The sequence below is a fragment of the Manis javanica genome, chromosome 7 (assembly GCF_040802235.1).
Source record: "Manis javanica isolate MJ-LG chromosome 7, MJ_LKY, whole genome shotgun sequence".
Classification (NCBI taxonomy): domain Eukaryota; kingdom Metazoa; phylum Chordata; class Mammalia; order Pholidota; family Manidae; genus Manis; species Manis javanica.
The window spans coordinates 52,948,216-52,968,860 of NC_133162.1; the positions used below are offsets into that span (position 1 = coordinate 52,948,216).

At 39.2% G+C, this 20,645-nt stretch overlaps 1 long non-coding RNA gene across 1 annotated transcript; it reads right to left on the reverse strand.

Moving 5' to 3' along the window:
* Positions 1 to 8,838: 8,838 nt before the first annotated feature.
* On the reverse strand, positions 8,839 to 20,625 carry LOC140850411 (uncharacterized). Its single transcript, XR_012133234.1, has 4 exons — positions 20,492 to 20,625; positions 18,421 to 18,503; positions 17,313 to 17,469; positions 8,839 to 15,747 (listed from the first exon to the last, which is right to left on the reverse strand). It is a non-coding gene; the product is annotated as an uncharacterized lncRNA (long non-coding RNA).
* Between the last annotated feature and the right edge of the window lie 20 nt (positions 20,626 to 20,645).

The following is a 20,645-nucleotide window of genomic DNA, read 5'->3' on the forward strand; positions in this document are numbered from 1 at the left end:
CCTAACAATGTGAATACACTTACTGCCACTAACCTGTGCACTTGAAAATGGTTAAGGTGGAAAATGTTACATTATGTGCATTTTACCACAATTTATAAAAACAGCAAGACATAGCATTTTGATTCCTGTAGTCAGAAAGATGCTAAATCTCTTTAACTGGTTATTTTATTTATTTTCTACAAGTTACTGTCTTTGTATAGGTGGTCTGGAGTTTTGAAGACCGCATATACAAAACGTCAATTAGAATATTTCAAAAGCATAAATGCAACACATCATCCACTATAGAAAATATGGCAAATATCAGTGTACAAAAGGAAAATGGCATCACCCACCTCCTATGTGGAGATAACTGATCAAGTTATCTGATGGTAGTGTTTTGGTGGATTTCCTTTAAGTCTCTGTCCAGAGTATCCATTTGTGAATCCTCAGTCTCCTCTCCTTCTCTTTCTCTCCTGCTCTCATTCTGGGTACCAGGGACATGACAACCATTGCCTAAGACAGCTACTTATGACAGGTCCTATTCCAATCTGTGACCAAGGTAGCTGGTCAACAGTTGAATAACGAAAAACTAGAGATTGCCTGTCTCACAAGCTGGATGTGTGTAGTGTTCACTGATCATTGGAATTGTGCCCTGCCCAGTCTAATATAAAACATTATGGGATTTAGAAGGGATTTGTCATACCAGAAATTAGACTACTAGTTCCCAAGATACCCTAGAATTTCCCCTGTCTTAGTGCTCAGTAAACCTTATAGTAATGAGGGCTTTGATGTCTATTTCACACTAGAATATAATGTAGGAACACTGTCTGCCTGTTCACTGTTGTAGCCCATTGCTAGGAAGTATCTGGATCATATCAGGTGCTCAATAAATGTTGGTTGAATTAGTGAATTAATTAATTAATGGATGTTCATAATTACATTCAACTTTATAGGAGAATAAAGGGGAAGTTGAATAGACTATTATTTAAGAGCACTGTTTCTGGACTTAGACTACTCACATTTGAATCCAAGATTGTGTAATGTTGAGCAAATAATTTAACTTCTGCAAGTTTTATCTCATCTGTAAAACAGGAATGAAAAAGTGTGTATCACATGGAGTTAGCAGATAATTGAGATACCCCATTATAAATCATTTGGAATGAACCTGGAACATAGTAATCACTCAATAAATGTCATTTGTCATATTTAGCTCTCTGTTTGATAGCTTCATAAACATTTCCTATGTCATTAAATTTTTCTGAGAAAGAATGTTTTTAGTGGGAATGTATTACTCCATGCTGGAAATCTACCATACGTTATGGAGTCTATATTTAGTTTTCTTCTATTTTAAATAATTTATGGATGGGCATTCTTGTACTAGAGTACCTAGGAGCACAGACTTTGGTACGCAGTTGCCTGAGTTCATATGCTGGATCCCCTCTTACAAACTCTGTGACCTTGGACCCTTAATATCTCTGTGCCTCAGTTTCCTGTTGGTAAGGCAGGGACACTAATAGCAATTCTTAAGATTTGGGGGAGAATCAAATGAGCTAATGTATGTAGGCTGCTTATGATGATGTCTGGCACAGTTTTAGTGCTTAATAAATGTTTGCTATTATATTATTGCTCAGCTTTAACTATTAATTCTTTAGGCAAATGAAGACTCTTGTTGAATTTCTGAGGGAAAAGAGATGTCTTTTTATGTTTGTTCAACAGGATGAACATTTATTGTAGTTTAGGTAGGAACCCCTAACCTAAACATATGGTTTGGTGTTGGAAAAACCTGGTCATTATTAACTATTATAACTTATATTAATTGTGACCCTTCAGTAGTTAACTACATTTAATATCTGAAAATGTTTTTAGGTCCTTAATCATTTATACTTTGAAAAGAGTAGCTGATGTTAAGTCCTAAATATGATTTTTCACTACTATTTATAAATTCTACCTTCTACAACAATTATCTTTCTGTGTTTTTAAACAAAGACTATTTGATACACGAATTCATGTTGAATTTAGTAAGAATGCCATCCTAAATCTATGTTTGTGCCTTGCGTGTTAGTGATCCTGCTACAGTGTTTATATCATTTATAAATAAACAACACATTTTTTTGGTAGTATGGACTTACAAATATTTAAGTAATAGGCGTGCTTAATTGAAAAAAGATGGAAGAGCACTGGTCTGTAGGTTAAAGCTTAAACCCTTTAGCATGGAGTGAAAGACCTGGCCAGTCTTGCTTCAACTCACCTTTTGCTTGTATCTCCAAGTCCTCCACCCTGCAGTCTCTGCTTACCAGCCCTACCAAACAACCTGTAACTTCTCAGTCACACTGGGATGTCCCTCACCATGGATCTCACTCATCGTGTTCCACTGTTCTGGATTCTACTTCCTTTCCTCCTTTACTTGATGAACTTCAAGTTACAACTTACGTATCATTGCTTCTGGAAGCCTTGGTGGGCTTCCCCTAGGGAAAACTATGCCTATACCACTTCATCTACTCCACTTTAGCTATGCCACTTTCAGAGAAGTTAACACATTGTGTTGCAAGTTTTTGTCTGTCTGTCTTCCCTATCAGCCTAGGATCTGTTATCTTTTCTTTGTTATATCTTTCTTTGCACTTTTTCTCACCAGAGCCTGGTAAGTTAACCAATTCATTGTAGAATCTTAGTGAATGTTTGCTATATATTTTTCATCTCACACTGAAGTTGGTAAGAGTTCAGATGTGAATAAGTCAGTTTCAAGTCCTCCCAAAAGCTTTTCACAAAGTCACTCTTTCTCCTAGCACTTACAGCAATGTCATAAATGCAAAGGTCCAACGGGGACCAGGAAGATAACGAAATGAATAAAGCAGACTGTATAGACAACAGAACATTAACAGGACATGGTGAGGTCTGTGGCAAAATGGAAGGCACTTAAACATGTTTTTTTTAAGAGGGGAGAAGTCTCTCAATTCTAGTCTACTGTTGCTGCATGGGGATGTGGGTCCTTTGCTGGTGGATCTGCTGATACTTTAGGGAAAGCCTAGAGATCTAAAATTTTATAGGAATGTTTTGAATATGAAAAACTAATCTAACAAAAGAATTACAATATGGGGCAAGATAAGCTATATGTATCTGGGGATTGCAGAGGGTCCTTGGCCACCATTGCCAGCTCTTAGTAAACAAGGTCTCCCATAGAAGTATCAGATTGAATTTTAGGTTTTTGCAGACTGAGTCTTTCCCAATTTTTGTTCCATGTAAAACTGGTTCAACACAGTATTAGATGAGTCCTGAAAAAAAGGATCCCATGTTAAAAAAATTGGGGATATGTTGAGTTCAATAGAGCTAAGCAGGCTTTCTTCTACCTCTTGCTTTTTCTGCAGTCATTAAATCTTTCCTTTGTTTGGAATTGGGAGCATGAGTTCAGGGACTAGCATTTCCCTTTGGGCTGTCTTAGGTAGATGCTCCTTCAATCCAAGGTGAATAAATACTTCTTCCCCCCTTCCATATATACTTATACTCTAACACCATAAGTATGGTAGAGACAGACCTGGATGCAGCCATTTACTACCTGTGTGACAATCTGTAAGCCCATGACTTATCTGAGTTTTGCTTTTCTCATCTGCAAAATGAAAATGAAAAGTCCCATTTCATGGAGTTGTGAGGAATGAGAGTTAGCACAGAAAGTAACAAGTGACAATTCAATAAATGTTCTTTTCTCTCCCTCAGGGTTAAATATGACAGCAATAATAACAGCTAACACCTACATAATGCTAAGAGCCAAGCATTGTGCTAAGTTACCACATGTTGCATGAGTTACCCCATTTAATCTTTAGTACATACAACTCTAAGACCATTTTAAACTTCATTTTACAGATGAGGAAACAGGCACGAATACAATTTACTAAGTCACAGAACCATGAATTGGGCTCCATTTTTGAGGACTGGCTGTGGTACTGGGCAGGGTGTGAGGAACACTACAGCAGGAATGACAAAAGTCTTGTCTTTAAGAGGCTTACGGTATGTTGGGGAAAAAAGAAAAACGGACAAGTGTGTCAATGTAGTACCCTAGCCATGGGAGCACACAGGAAGTCTCCTGACTCGCTCTCGAGGTGGTGGTAAGGAAAGCAGCCATACTTATTCAGAAGAGCATGGTATGCTTCAGAAGTAAGCAAAAAACATGGTTTATCATTGAACAGATTGCCTTATCTGTTTCTCATAAACATGTAGAAGAACAATGTTGCCATTTATTTAACACCCTTGACGGTATTCATCATAGGACTAACACTTCCTTTGTTAGGAAGGTGCTTTTAACTTTCTAGAGCCTTTCATGTCTATTCACTGTGAAAGTTTCCTATCAACTCCATAAAGTATAAAGGAAGAAATTATTCTACAAAGGACCTACTAGCATGCAAATGTCAAGCTTACGGTAACCCAGTTGTTCTTCGAGTTTCTAAGCCATACTGTGCCCTTGGCTGAGAGCCTTGGATGGGGCAGAGGGGTGATTACTGATTAAAAAGAACGTTCCAACTCTAAACTTAGAGTAAAACATAATAAAAAGACTGAGCTGATTAGCAGTTGCCATGGATTGGCAACTGTGTGCACCAAGCACATCACAAAAGCCATTTCTTCTCATTCTTGTAAGAGCTAGCAAGATTGATTTAGTCTTCATTTTACAGATGGGAAAATAGGGTGGTGTGTGCTGGGGTCTGGATTCAGGTCCCTGTGGCCTGAGGGTCCCTTAGTGTGGGCTTCCCCTACCATGCTGTGTAACATGACTTTAGATGGTAACAGTTTTCTGCAGAGTGAGAAAAGTATTTCCTTTTAAATTATCTTTATCCATTTGGTTGGATCAAAGGAACATCTCTGTGCCAGTTGTGTTTGCTAATCTTTCTTTATAGTGGAGTAGGCCTCAAGCTCAAAGCCTTCAATAAGCAACAGGACCCAGTTTCAATGTGAAAGTTTGTTTTGTTTCCAATTAACAGATACATTTTCCTTTTCTCAACCATATATAAGAATATAAAGAATAATAAAATACCCACATACCCATCACATAGATTTATCAAATGTGTTTATCACTTTAATTAAACTTTAATACAGATTCTGCTTTTAGGTGGACTCTTACAAGCAGTGTTTAGCTAGATTTTGTATTTTTTGAAAAATCTTTTATCGTCTCTAACATCTAACCAGGAATTTAATCTATTTATAGATATAGCAGTTTTTGACTCATACAGACTTATTTCTGTCACTGTACTTTGGGTGTGCTGTTAATTATACATTTTCTTTTCTCTTTTTAGCTCCATTGATCTCTATTGGATTCATTATACTTTTTGTATTACTTTTCCTCCTTTGCCAAGTTGAAAGCTATGGATCAGTTTTATTTAAGTACATAAAGTGCTTAAATCTTCAGTTTATAGCTCAGTTAATTTTTCCCAAGTGATGGGCACCACCAGGATCAGGAACATTACTAGCACCTTGGGAGCCTCTGTGGTGTCCCTCCCAGACATTGCCCTCAACACAAAAAATCACCACTATTCTGATCTCAATCATCATGTGTGAGTTTGGGCTGTTTTTGGAAGTTTATATAAAGCCAATCATGCACTCACTCATATATGTCTGTCTTCTTTCACTCAACATTATGTCTGTGAAATTTTTCTGCATTATTGTAAATGGTTTTTGATTGCTGGCTAGTTCTGCATTGTTTGCAAATACTATAATTTATTTGTCCAGTCTTCTTCTGAAGGATATTTGAATTGTTTCTAGTTTTTTGGCTCTTATAGAAAATGCTGCTGGTTATATTCTAGTACAGGTCTTTTGGTGTAGTTATGTACTTATGTCTGTCAACTTAATACCTGAGAAATTAACTGCCAACTGTTATAGCAGTTTAATCTTCAGTATTAGAAGATACTGCCAAACAGTTTTCCAAAATGGTATCAACCTCCCACCAGGAGTAAGTAAGAGTTCCAGCTGCTCCACATCTTCACCAATTTTTGCTATCTTCAGTTTTAAAAATGGTAGCTATTTTGGCAGATATGTAGTGATATACAGTGGTTTTAATTAGCATTTCCCTGATGACTATGGATAGTGCAATATTTTTTAAGTTTGTTTACCATAAACATAATCTTTTGTGAAGCACTTGCTCAAGAATTTGGCCATTTTTAAATCAGGTCACCTTTTAAACAGTGGTTTGTAACAGTTTTTTAAAAATTTATTTTGGACATAAGTCTTCTGTTGGATATCTATGACAAATATCTTCTACTTTGTAGCTTGCCTTTTCGTTCTTTTAAAGCATCTTTGACAAGCACAAGTTTTGCTTTTTAATGGAGTCTAAATAATCAGTATTGTCTTTTGTGATTAGTACTTTTATATGCTGTTTAAGAATCTTGTTCCCACCCCAGGATCATTAAAAAATTGCTCATTGTTTTTGATTTTCCCTTCACATTTTGTTCTATGATCTATTTGAATTGATCTTTGTATATGGTATGAAGTAAGGCCAAGGTTCCTTTTTGACATATGGAGAACTAATTGATCTAGCACTGCTGATTGAAGACCATTATTTTCTGGTCACATTGCAGTGACACTTTTGTCATAATTCATGTGACCATATATATGTGGGTGTTTTTAGATCCTAATCTGTTCCATTGGCCTTCCAGCAATACTGAGGCTTTGAGCTTGAGGTGTGATCTGGTATAAAAATTTATCTTTTTTTTTAACATAGTGCAATTTTATAATAAATTTTGAAATCTGGAAGTATAGATCCTCCACCTCCAACTCAATTATTCTTCAAAATTATCTTTCTTCATGTGCATCTTTTGTTGGTTTAATTAAGATACGTAAGTAGTAAATATTATGTTGAAAATGGCTTGATTTTGCCTTTGATAATGGTTTATATGGGTATAAAACTCTAAGTTGGCTGTTATTTTGTTTTCTCTCAGTGCTTTTATGATTTATCTCCACAGTTATGTGGCTTCTATTACTGCTGATTAAATAAGTTTAACTGTACTTTAGTTATAGTTGTAGGTAAACTGTCTTTTTAGTCTGGCTGCTGTTAGAATGGTCTCATTATCCTTAATGTTCTATATTTTATTCCAATTCCAGTGAGTCTCTGTTTAGCCTTGCTTGGTCACTTGCACTTTTAAAAACAAGAAACTTAATTTTAGGACAGTTTTCTATGTATAGAGTTATTGAGAAGATGGCACAGAGTTTCCAAATACCCCACACTCAGTTTCCTCAATTATAAATATCTTGCATTATTATGGTACATTTATCCCCAGTTAATGAACAGTGTTGCTACATTATTATTAACTAAAGTCCAAACTATATAGCGATTCTCTCAAGTTTCCCTAATGTCCTTTTTTGCTCTGTGCCAGGATAGCACATTACCTGCACTCTTATGTCTCCTTAGGTTCTTTTTGGTTGTGATAGTTTCTTTGGCTTTTCTAATTTTTGATGACCTCCATAATTTTGAAGATTACTGGTCAGGAATTATATAGAATGTATCTCAAAAGGGGATTTGTCTAATGTTTTCCCCATAATTATCCTGGAATAATGTTTTTTGGAAGATCACTCAATGGAGGGCCATTCTCATCACATCATATTGAGGGTACATACTCTCAGTATGACTTAATACTGTTGATAATAACCTTGATCACCTGACTTGAGGTAATGTTGGTCAGGTTTCTCCCTATGAAGTTATTGTTTTTTCCCCTCCCTTTCCATACTGTTCTCCTTGTGAGGTAGTCACTCTGTGAAACCCATGCTTAAGTAATAAGGATTTCTGAGTCTCCTCCTCAAGGGCAAAGTATCTACGTAAGTTATTTAGAATTTTTGGCATAGGAGATTTGTCTTTTCTCCCCCATCTCCTTATTTATTTATATCAGTACAGACTCATGGTATTTGTATTCTTTGGGTTATAGCTCAATACTTTATTTTGTTGTTCAAGCTGTTTCAGTTTTGGCCCTTAGGAGCTCTTTCACTTGGCTCCTATATCTCTTTGACATTACCTCCTACAATGTATTTTGTTTGTTTAGTTTATTATTGTCTTACTTTCTGGAAATGCAAGACACTTCAGGCTCATCTTGTATATTTCCTGCCCCAGGCTCTGAATCAGCCATTTCTCTAAGGAGCTCTGGCTCCTTTTGGTGGAGAATGGTAGTGTAAGCCAAGAGCTGGGTGTGAATGGCACTTTACAACACACTTTCAACCTTAGGTCATCATGCTAAAATTTGCAAGTATTCTCTCTTCATATAATGCTTTTCCACCATTCTTTTCTTTCTTTCCCTGAAACTAACAAAAAGTTCACTGAAGAGGTGAGCTTTCTTTTTGCTTTCTGTTTCTTCCTTTTCTACCTCATCTTCACATTTTTTCTGTGTCATGTTCTAGTGAATCTTCAGTAATATGTTCCCACTTAATAATACTCTCTCTGAATATCTCTAGCCCTGATTTTTATTTTATTAAGTTGTTTTATTACTTCCACTAGCATATTTTCTATTTCCAAGATTTCTAATCAGTTATTTTTTTCTTTGTTCCTATTATTATTTCATTCACAAATCAGATACACTAATCAGCTGGTGGCATGGTTAAAGTCCTATTCATAAGGCTGTGTCTATCTTTACACACTTCTTTGAGCCATAACCTCAAATAGGAGGTCAATTTTTTTTGATACACATTATATAAAATGGTAGTGAGAGTTTGTCTCAGCCTTTGCTCTTAAACAGTGAGCTAGTTTCCATTCCCCACATTTGATCTTTTTTATTCCAGAATCTGAGCATCAGCAGCCACTTCACTGGGTTGGCTGGAAACCCCAATGTGTTTAATCTTATGATTTATTTTTATTTTGCCAAATGATACAAGTTTCTACTTTGCAGTAGTAATATAAAGTTTTCCTTTAAAAATATATTTATTCATTAAGTCATTTAAAGAAAAGTAAAAGTGAATAATAGTACAGAATAAAAATGACTGAAGTTTGAAAGATTAGCACTGAGCCACAGTGTTTGGCAATAGGACATAGGTTTGCAGCATGATGTGTCCAATGATGCTGACATAGTAACCATGTGAGCTACTGGTTAGAGGGAAATGAAAATTATAGACCTTCTCCAAGGCCTTCTTGCAGGCACTACAGCAGCCCACACTGACTGGCCAATGACAGCCATCCCACGTGGTTATGGTACTGATGCTTGGTGACAAGGATGGGGAATCCTGAATCCCCTTCCTGGCACAACGTCTGAGTCTGAGGTTTGGGGATAAATGACTTAACTGCTCCAGAGATGAGTCACTGCAATTTGGAAATTCTCAGTTGCAGCCTGCACTTTAAGAAAAATTATTATTATATCTCTGACTAATAACTAGAGAAGTCAAAGTGAAAAATAACTTAGTGGAGATGAAGAGAAAGTTCTTTTAAAAAGAAAACTTCATATTGAACTGCAGTATATAATAAACTAAAAGCAGAGAAATGCAGATAACAAATCTTAAAATATTAAGTGGGTAATTATATCAATTAACATTTAATTTTATCTATGCCCATCACATTTTATCTATAATAGCATCATAGGTAACAATTATTGCTGTAGATTTCTGAAAGTTAATTAAAATCACTGAGACAGAACCATCTAAAGTCCATTCTTTTTTTTTTAATTCATAGAAGTTTAAATAATCAATTTTCTGTTCTGAAAACCTACTCCAAGTAGAAACTTTGTGGGCCAGAGCCAGACACAGGTTTCTGTCTTTCCTATCAATTGCCTTATCAAGAGACTTTCATTCTAGACTTCCCCTAGTTCTCACTGAGGGAGAAGCTACATACAAGGCAGGAGCAGAGTAGGTGCTAAGGCCCTGTGTGTCCCCCCAGTTCCTGATTTCTGGCACCCCAGCCTAATGCAAAGGGACACCCACTACAAAATGGGCTTTCCCTGGCTCTGCAAATTTAGTGACTGTAGCTCAAGTGAGTTCTCAGTTCCAGGAGCCCTGTGGAGGTGCAAGAAGAGGTGACAAACTAAAATTCACAGGCTGATTGTCCCTCATGGTTCATTTCTAGCAGGGGCCTTGGATGCCAGAGGAGCTGCCTGCACAGTGCATCCAGACCTAAGTTTATCAGCCAATGGCGGAGAAACTGTGGAGGGGCCAGGGGCAAGGGCTTAAGGTGGGTGGGGAAATTCTTTGTTTAGGAACCTGCCATATCCTGAAGGGTCCTCTAGACTGACAGCCCTCTGCACAAGGCTGAACTTTTATTTCTGTCTATTATATAAAACCAAGCTGGCACAACTTGGGGCCCACCTTCTCCCCTCAGAGTCACATAACCACTTTTTGGTGAGGTATATGTGAAATAATTCTCAGAGCATTTTGATGGAAAAAGAACATTTAGCTGCTTCTAAATGTAGCCTCCTTCATTTTTGAGTAGGTTGCACAAAAATGTGTATTTCCTCTTTCTTGACTGGGTTCAATAATGTTTGCCCAGAAAATGAAAGGTGATAAGTACATACAGAACTTACATTTGTCCATTTGCAACTATGTAGCCAAACATTTTTTTACCAGTCTTCAAGTAAGTCCCCGGGATCCATTAATTCTACCAATTGGCTGCTATTGCATACCTTTAGAATATGGTTCCTTTGTCTTTTATTGCATATCAACCAATGTTTATTGGCCATTTCCCACAGCCATGCCACTGTATTAGGTGCAAGGTAGAGAGGGGTACTGATCTATGACTGACATGGCTCCAGCTGAATCTGAAAAATGAGTAACCTTCATGTGCTTTGCCTTATCTGATTTCCACCTACCATACCTGTAATAGGTCTCCCCTTTCTTGGGACCCCATAACAACATTTTTTAACATTTCTGATAGTGCCTTTCATGCATTCTATTTACTTGTGTACTTGCCTTACCTCTTTCTTGGACTACTGGTTCCAAGAGGCAGAGACTCTGTCTGATTCATCTTTCATTCCCTATAACCTCTGGCAAGGGGCCTAGCACTCGCTAGGCCTCCAAAATACTTAGTGGATTATTTTTTCAGCACTGGCTCCCCAATTCTACCAGGTGACATTGGTATAACTGTCAGCTACAATTTACCTGTGATATTTATGATTCTTTTGGAACATAACAATAAAAAAATTGACTTCTTTCTTTGCACATCCATTTTCTCTTTACCTCACACATTGATTTGTGTGTGTTTTTAAACCAGGCCCCAATTAAGCCAACCTATTCTTGGTCAACTTATTTTTGATTTTCTAAAAATTATATAAATTGTAGTTTCATTTCTATAGCCTAAATTAAAGTACATCATTGAAATTAAAATAAGCCTACAGGAGTGCTATTAGTGTATTCAAAGCCAAATTTGATAACAATGGTATTTACTTACTGAAATTTAGCAGAATTCATTCAAAAATGATATGCAGCCCTAAATGCCTTAGACCAAAGAATACAATTTACTTTAGGTGTCTGTACTCTAATTAGGCAGGAAAATCATTTCTTTTCCTTTTACTAACTGTCTCTTTTCCATTATATTCTGTATCATTTTAAGCGGAACATCCGTTTCAAAGAATTAATGGAATCCTTGGGTCTTACCTAAAGATTGAAAAACAATAAATCACTTTATTTATAAATGTAAAAAAAGACCCCTGGATTTTCAGATTCAGTTAAGTCTACCGTCTAAGCATAACTCAAGTATATGTCTGGAAACTGATTTGCTACATTTATTTGCAAATGCCTTAGCACGAGCAAGTGAACAAGATTCAATCAATGAGATTTCGTAGAGAACAATTCCTATCAGAATTATCTGACCTCTTCCTAGGAAAAAGCAAAGCCTGAGTTGTTTCTCTTTGGAAGGACAGAGGCCTCTTCCACAGGGCTAATCTGTTTTGCTTTATTGTGACTCCAGATGCTGCCGTTACTTACAAAAGCACAGAGCAGCTTGTGGTGATGCTCAGGTTGCTGCCTGTTGGACTTCCCACGGGTCCTCAGGGCCAGCTCATAGACTGCCAAAGCTGTATTGGGGCTTTAGATGCTACATAAACTAATACTCCTATTTTAAAAATAGGGAACTGGGAGCCAGAGAGGGAAAGGAACCTTATTAAGGCAGTGGAGCCCAAACCGGGCTGACCATTTCTCATGCATTCCATTCATTTAGCAAATGTTTACTGCACACTCCTCTATGTTAGCACTATTCCTGGGGTTTGCATACAGTGATGGTTAAGGTGGCTATGGGCCTTATCCTCATGTATGCCAAGCACCAAGAACAGTGCACAGAAATGGACAGGGTGATGAGGGAAGAGTGGGGAGGGTTGGGAAGGGAAGGCTTGTGCTCAGAGCTGAATGAGAAAGTGTCTGCTTGGGCAGCTGTAACAGCATACCATAAACTGGGTAGCTAATAAACAAAAGAAATTTATTTTTCACAGTTCTGGAGGCTGGGAAGTCCACGGTCAAGGTGCTAGCAGATTCAGGGTCTGGTGAGAACCCATTTTCTGGTTCACAGATGGCTGTCTTTTCACAGTGTCCTCACATGGTGGAAGAGGCAAGGGAGCTCTCTGGAGCCTCTTTTATAAGAGTACTAACCTCATTTTGAAGACAGCACCCTCATGATCTAATCCCCTCCCAAAGGTCCCACTTCCAAAAACATCACACTGGACATTAGGGTTCAACAAATGAATTTGGGGGGAACACAAACATTTGGTCTATTGCAGAAGGACTAGGCTGAGGATGATTAAAGGGATGGGGCAGGACCCATTGTAGACAAAGGGAGTACTGAGCACACAGGCTCTGGGATGGGAATGAGCTTGAGATACTTAAGTAATCAGGGAGAAAGAGGACAGAGCTGTTGGTGGAGGAGAGGGGTAAGCCAAGGCATGTAAAGACTTATAGGCCATGGCAAGGAGTGTGGATTTTTAAAACTGTAATTGACAGTCAGCTCAGCAATAAGTTTAACTTTTTTAAAAGGTTATTTTCTTTGTTGGTGTTGTTTCAATACAGATTATTGGGACTGGGATTCCGATGAGTCAGATCTGAAGATGGACCAGAACAATTCCTGGCCGGTTCTTGGGTCTACATGTCAGCTTCTTCCATTGTGTTAATCATCCTTTAGCAACCCTTTGGGCAGGAATGAAATGGGGGGAGGTGTGTTACCCATTAGATAAATAAGTTAAAATTAGCCTGAAAATACTATTGTGACTATCTTTGAGCAGACTGTGGCATAGGTTAGCTAAGTTTGGATAAAACAAATCCATCAAGGCCTTCTGTTGATGAAGCTGACAAATTTGTCTCCACCCCCTGGTCAGGCTGGTCATCCCAGTAGGGTAGACCCAACCACACTGCAGCCACCCCACACAGATGAGTATCTTCTGATTGCACCACAGACTGATAACCCGGAGGGCGGTGACCAGTGAGTCAGTGCTAGCCTCACAGAAATGGGACAAATGAGGACCATAAGGATGGACTTGGGGCTGATGGCCCTGAACCACCTTTGATGACCTGGAAGCCTAGAATCTGGTTGGTCGGTTGTTACTGTTTTAAGTATGCTTCCAGTCTTTCCTGTTGGGGGTAAGATGACACGAGGGTGCAGGACAGGGCCTGTGTACACCTATGGAAGCAATCATATGACCTAAATGTTAACTGGCCACCAGCCATCCAAGCGTGTTAGGGATGTCACAAGATTTCACATGCCTGAGGCTTCCCAACCAATGAGTGAAGCTAGAACTAAACAGAGCTCTCAACCTGGCTGGGAATGCTGGCTCTGCCTCCTTACTAGCTCAGTGAACTTAGGTAAGTAACTTGGCCTCTCTGGGTCTCACTTGGCTTCTGCAGGCAGTGGAGAAGGCGACGGTGGCCTTGCCACTATCACAGGGTTATATTTCAAGTCTCAAAGGTGTGAAAAGGGACTTGGAAAGGGTAGTATGGCACATAAAATGTCTTGAGGCTTTACATGCACTGGGAAGTGTGGGAAATTAGGAAGTTCATCAAAGACTTGACATGGATGGTGAAAGGATCAAAAGGCAAAGTTCTGAGAGCAGGCTATAGGAACTCAAATTTTTCTGTGTTAAACAGAAAAGGGTAAGGACTATATATTCCAGCTTATGACTGGTTCTTACCCAGAACATCATGACTACTTTCATTTTGCCTGAGGAGAAAACAAAATAAAATGCAGAATATAAAGGGGGTGTTTTCCATCTCTGAAGAATGTCTTACAAGTGTGTTAAACACTAGAATATGTTACCAAAGCAAGTTTGATATTCTTTTTCTAAAGGCCTTATGAGAGATTTGTACCTGAGTGTAGGTGGCTTAAATGTGATTCTGGCTGAAGACAAGGGACGTACTATAAACTGAGTTTTTCTCTCTTTTGGTTCTTGGAATTAAAATCACAAGAACTTCCAGGTTATAAGCTACAAGAAGACAAGGAGTCTTGTTTACTGATGCATCTCACGCACCTCGCACAGTACCTGGCATATAGTTTAACAAACACTGCGAGCTTGTCACAGCATTTGGAAGTGAGACAGGCCCATGTCTATGTTTCACTTGCTCTCTCGTTCACCTCGAGAAGCAGCCCCAGCCCTAGCATGTTGTGGACTGGCTCCATAAGTCACAGCAGTGGATGTTAGATCCTGGGGAATCTGCATGGAGTGGAAGGAGTCAAGCCCACTCCAGTTCCACTGAAACCAACAGCTTTTACCTAATACAGATATACATATTGGGCTTCCAGATACCATTTTCCTTTTTTTTTTTGTTACATTCCACTCAAGTTGCCATTATATGAAACAGCTTTGTGATGGAAAGCCTGAAACGCAGGAAAAAGCAATAAAATAAGTCTCTTGTTGATACATTGTCCGTCTCTAAATTTCTGATTAACAGAACAAAACAGAAGGCGCTAAAATGGTCATTTCAGTCATGTCTTTGGTGTCTCTTGTTTCTAAAATACAAACAGAAAAAAGAAAGGATCTAGTTTTCCTTTCTCTAGAGTTTCCACAGTCTGTATCCTAAATAATCATATTTTTAAAGAGCAAACTTTCTAATTTTAAAAGGCTGGGAGGTGCCAGGTCTCTGGGGAGGCTCTGATTGTGCGTTTACAAGGCCATTGATTGAAACTGTTCTATTACCAGTGGTGATCACATTGTAACCACAATATTCTCTCAGGCACAACAGCCCTTGAGCAGAAAGATGCATTCTAGCTAATTATTAGGATCCAAGAAGGAGTGTGAACATGTGTCTAGGATTGTTATTAGCACCAGGAAAAAACAGACCTGCCAAGGACTCATTCCAAAGGCTCCCAGGCCCCCCGGGGTACCTTCCCCAATCCCGTCTCAGAACCAAGCACAGTACACAGATCTGGAGCATCCTCAGTGGGCGGGGTGATAAAAAGCCACTGTGAAGGGCCTTTGGATTGGTCAGCAAGCAAACAGGCTAGAAAGTTCAATCATGGATGTCTTGTCCCTGATCTCGAATCATAAACATTGCCTCCTGTCCTATCCCAGTCCGCATCCACTTCTGTGCTGAAGGTCCTGCAACCCAAACAAAGGCTCTGGGAGATAGTGACCAGACCTGCAGATGGTACTCTGCTTTTCAGAATGTATTCTTGATCCTGTTTCTTTGATTCACCATGATACTCTGGCCAAGAGCAGTTGAGGGAGACATGCCCAACCCCATTGTAAAGATGAAGAAAATGAGGCTTACAGAGGTTAAGTGGCTCGTCTAGTTTCACAGGCTAGGGAAGGTACTGGGAGCACAGGCAACAGAGTCAGATTGTTTGGGTTCACATCTTGGCACTTCCACTTAGGTAGCTCCATGGCTTGGGCTTTGGTGACTCAGTTTCCTCATCTGTAAAGTGAAAATAGTAATGATATCTGCTTCATGGGATGGTTGATAGACTTAAGAGATAAGGCAACAAAGTCAGCAGAGTGCTTAGTACCCTTAAATGCTCAATAAATATTAGCATTGTTATTTTTAAGGACATTATTATTATGGAGAGACACCACTGAGCCTGATTCCTAATCTAGTGCTTTTTCTACTACACAGTGCTGCTCCCAAAGCCAGATTCTGACATTCTCCTTCTATCCATCCAGTCCTTTTCCTCTGCCCCCACCACCTTCCTCACTCAAAATAGTAAAAACTCATACTCTCTTTCTAACACTGTGGCCTTTGGGGCTGCTATTTAAAATTCTGGGCGGGCATGAGGGAATGTGATGTCTCTACATCTTTGTGGCATATGCTTAAGAAGTACCATCAGATACGAAGAAAGAATAATCTGTCTCCCAAGGCTGTTACTGAAGGATTGAGTGATGGGAATGCAGGAAGCACAGTTGGTTCCTCCCAGCGTCAACCACCAACCCAGGATAATACCACCAGTCAGTGGCAGAGGTGGAACGGGAAAGGGGGTCTTGGGGCTCCTTGCCCTGAGTCCTTTCCGTTTCCAGATGCTCTCATCCCCCTGCATCTGTGACCAGTAGTGCGTGGGATGAAAGAGTCAGCAAGGAGGGGAGGAGGCCTGAACCTGGCTTCTAGGTAGACATCTGTACAACGTCTTCACTGTGGCTGCTACCACATCAGGGGCACTTGCTGTGCTGAGAACAGAGTGGCAGCCCAGAACTTCATGATTTAAACCTCTGAAAAAAGGGACATATCTGAAAGCAATCCCTTCAGACAATGTTTTCTGGGGTCCTTGCCCTTGTTCTGAAATCCAGAATCTCCTGGAGAAATCATCAGGCATAGCACGCCACAGCCTGGCTAAGAGCCTGCAAAAATCTCAGATGGGCCAGGCCTTATTCCCTCTTACTGCTGGGAAGATGTATATGGGTTCCTAACCAGAGTTCTGTTTGCTAAAATACAGACAGGAAGAGCATTTTGAGGTCCCCGTCTTCAGGAAATTTATAATGGAGTTGAAAATGTATGGGCATAGAGCATATGAGCCAACAGCACAAGGCACGTCCTCTGTACTAGTTAGTTATATGAAGTAAGACTACACTTAGTTACACTAAGGCCACAAATGTCTCTTACGGAGCATTGTCTCCAGATTTTGCAGGTCACTCCCTAACCCACTCTTAGCAAATTTTAAATTTCTGTTCCATTTCTAAACCTCCTTGGGAAAATAATAATATTATCATGGCACGTTTTGATCTTCTGGGAAAAAGGTATCATGTCAGTTAGATTATTATTAATGTAGAACTTGGTTTTCCAAGTTTAGATGACATTTTCCACAAGGGTATATATAGCTTGTTATAAATTACATGTAAAAAACTGCTGCTTTCTCAGTTAACTTTTCTCCTTACAAGCTAAACCTGAACTTCCTGGGTAACACCATCATCATTTTTATTGGAAGCTGGAACTCAGAATTAGGCAATAAATATCACAAATACTTTATATATCAATATTTGAAGTAACGCTACCCTTATCTGCTGTGGGTGCTATGCATCACATGATGTACTTGAAGGATGTGGGCTTTTTTCCAATTGAGAGAATAGATTTCATATTCTGTCTCTGCAACTTCCAAATTGTGTGAATTTGGGTAAGCTCTGTATCTTCTCCGAGACTTACTTCTCTCATCTGTAAAATGGAAATAAAAAGCCCTATTTTTCAAGACGGTTTTGAAGAATAAAGCAATGAACACAGAAGCACATAGTGTAGTGTTTGTCTAAATAATTGAATAATCAGTAGTAATAATAATAGCTGACAATGAGTGGCTACTATGTACCAGTGTACTACGTGCCTTACATATATTACTATATATAATCCTCAGTACACATATTGTGTATTGTGTCTGTTCAAATAATTGAATAATCAGTAGTAATAATTTAATAGCTGATAATGAGTGATACTATGTACCAGTGTACTATGTGCTTTACATATATTACTATATTTAATCCTCAATACACCATGTGAGATATTTAAATAATTTTGTCCACTTTATAGATGAGGAAACTGAGGCATAGAGAAGTTATATGACTTGCTGAAGAGCAAAAAGCCCAGTAGTGTAAGAGTTAGGATTTGAACCCAGGACCTAGGATTTGAACCCAGGTCAAATGGGCATCCAGAGTTCATAATCAACCACAAGAAACATTGACCATTCTTTCAAGATAATTCAGTTGAAATACGAAATATTTGAATTTTTTTCTTTTTTGGTTCAAATGCTGCAAAACAACTGACAACTGGATGCACTGACTTGCTCTGTCCTTTTCTCAATATAAAAATGAAGCTCCTGGTCATTATTTGGAAAATGGGAAATTGCTTCTGGTCACCTAGTAATGTAAGCAGTCCCGTGATATGTGCATTAAAAAATCCAGGAATTCTTTAGTTACAACAAATATAATTTTTCATACAATTAAATGTATAAGCTGAAAGATTTAAAATTTAAAGGCATGAAAAGGTATGATTTGGAATGGAGATTTTGCTTTGAACCTTTTCGAGCAGACTGACAGAGTAACACTTATTAACCTGGATCCCAGGTAGATATGTACCTTGTCTTAAACAATCATGATAAATGATGCATTGGTTTACCTTTTATATTTTGCCAGCATTCGAAAGGTGATCTGCAGGCTTGACGTGATGTGTTTCTACTGGAAAAGCCATACTTCTTCACTCTATTCATTTTAAATGGGACAAAATTCACATTGTCTGTCATTTCCTTATTGAGAAATAGACAACTAAGGAATATTATTTCATTAAGACTGCCACTGAGACATAATGCTGATGTCAATAAGGATTTCTGTATATGTTCTCTTGCTGAAATCTTGTTGGCATGTTGTTATTCATTTCCAGAAGCTGAGTTGTAAAAAAACAATCTGAAATGTAAAAATTATAATGCCATTGTCCTTAGTCAGAAAAGATAATGACAGAGAAAAAGGAGAGTCACTGTATAAGTTAAAAATCTGTTGGAGGATCGGGGGAGAGACTTTCAAGGAGGCTGTCTCTGTTGGTTACCCTTAGCCCCAGTGTACTAAGCATGGAAGGTGGTTTGGAGGTTTCCACCCACTCTGGACTTTAATTCCACAAATGCACTTTGCTTCCTCCCACTTTGGAGCCTTTCCACACTTGCTCTTTCTATCTGGAATGCTCTTACCCACTGACTTTGCCTCCATCCTTCCACATCCTTCAGATTTCCTCTTAGAGAAGCCTCCCTCAACCTCTTAGATTCACTTGGGTCCTTCGTCCTTTTCCTTCATTGGGGTCAAACACTGTCGTTGTTTGTAACTGAATATTTGTGTGATTGGCTGCAAGCTCTATAAAGGCAGGAACCAGGCCTGGTTTTATGCCCAGGATTTGGCACAGTGCTTGACACATAGTAGATGCTCAAAAAATATCTGTTGACTTGATACAGGGAAACATTTATCAGTTTACTGAGCACACAGAGGCACCTTTAAAAAAGGCTTGGCTGCATGGCAGAGTTGGCAATTAGGTTGATTTTCACTGAGATTCACACATGCTATGCCATTCAAGTTCTGGATCCACACCCTTGTGTGTATCCACCGTTATGGCAAATCTGACCCTCCTTTGTTTCCCACTCCAGGAGCAGTATTAGAATGGAAATGAGTAAAAATGACTTTATAATAGTAATAGCACATAATCATGCCCCAAAATGTTAGTACATCAAAATGCAAATGTTAACAAGACAAATTATTTGTGATTTGCCTCATGGTTGATTGTGAATCTCAGTCCACATTGTGGGGGAAAAGGGTGAAAACCATTCAGAGAGGGCCTCTGAGAGCCAGGTAGGATCCGCAGGCTGCCTCCCCTCCTCCTCAACCTATCTAATCCTCCACCTGCAGAGCCAAGCCTGCTGAAGGGCTCCTCTGCTTCCTTTCTCTTAATTTCTGGAATCAGGACAAAGCAAACCAGAATCTGGCATCAACTTGCTACTCTTTTAATTACCCTGATACATCTTGGAGATGCTCATTTACTTGGACATTTTGACAACTCTGTTTTAAAGAAAGACATTTATTTGTTAAGTTTTTGATCTGAATAAGTTCGAGTGCCTAAAAGTAGAGACTAAAGTACGTCTCTGTATTCAACTACCACATTCTACCCTCCTTCCTTACCTCCTCCCCAGCATTGTATCTTACTCTGTTAACACCTTTAGAATTTGTATATGTCTCTACCTCTTTCTTTTCACACTTCTTTCCTCCAGGAAGCATACCGGTGGGGTTGGCGTCTCTTTAATTAAAGGATCTATTAGTATGCTGCCTTTATGCCAACCTGGTTACTCCATTCATAACATAGATCTGGAGAGCCAAAAAACTCAGAAATTCCAAAGAAAAGAGATGAAGCTGGAGAAGTGACCTGTTTCTTCCATAGTGTGCTGAGCCAGGCTCCCAATGCTCAAACAACCGTTTTCTTTACGGAACTGGGTTTTTCTGCCCCAGTAATGTAGCGACCAGAGCACTGTACCTGGAGTCAGAAGAGCCAGTTCCAAGTTTGGATACTACCACTTATCAGCTGCGTGACTTTCGGCAAGTAACTTCAGTTTTCTGAACTTATCCATCCACAGGGTGGCTGGCTTGCAGTGAGTGTGCCTAGACTTTGTTCCATTATTACCGTTAAAGAAAAAAGGGTTACAGAAGTATCTACTGACCGTTTACAGCGGAGGTTCAGGGATGGCCTCCCAGGACTGGCTCCAGGCACTCTCCTGGGAGCCCGCATAGCCTTCCAGACGCTGTTGGTCGCGCCTGTCCCCAACCCACCCCCCGGCGCACCGCGGGCTTGACGTGGCGCAGCTCTTAAGGGAG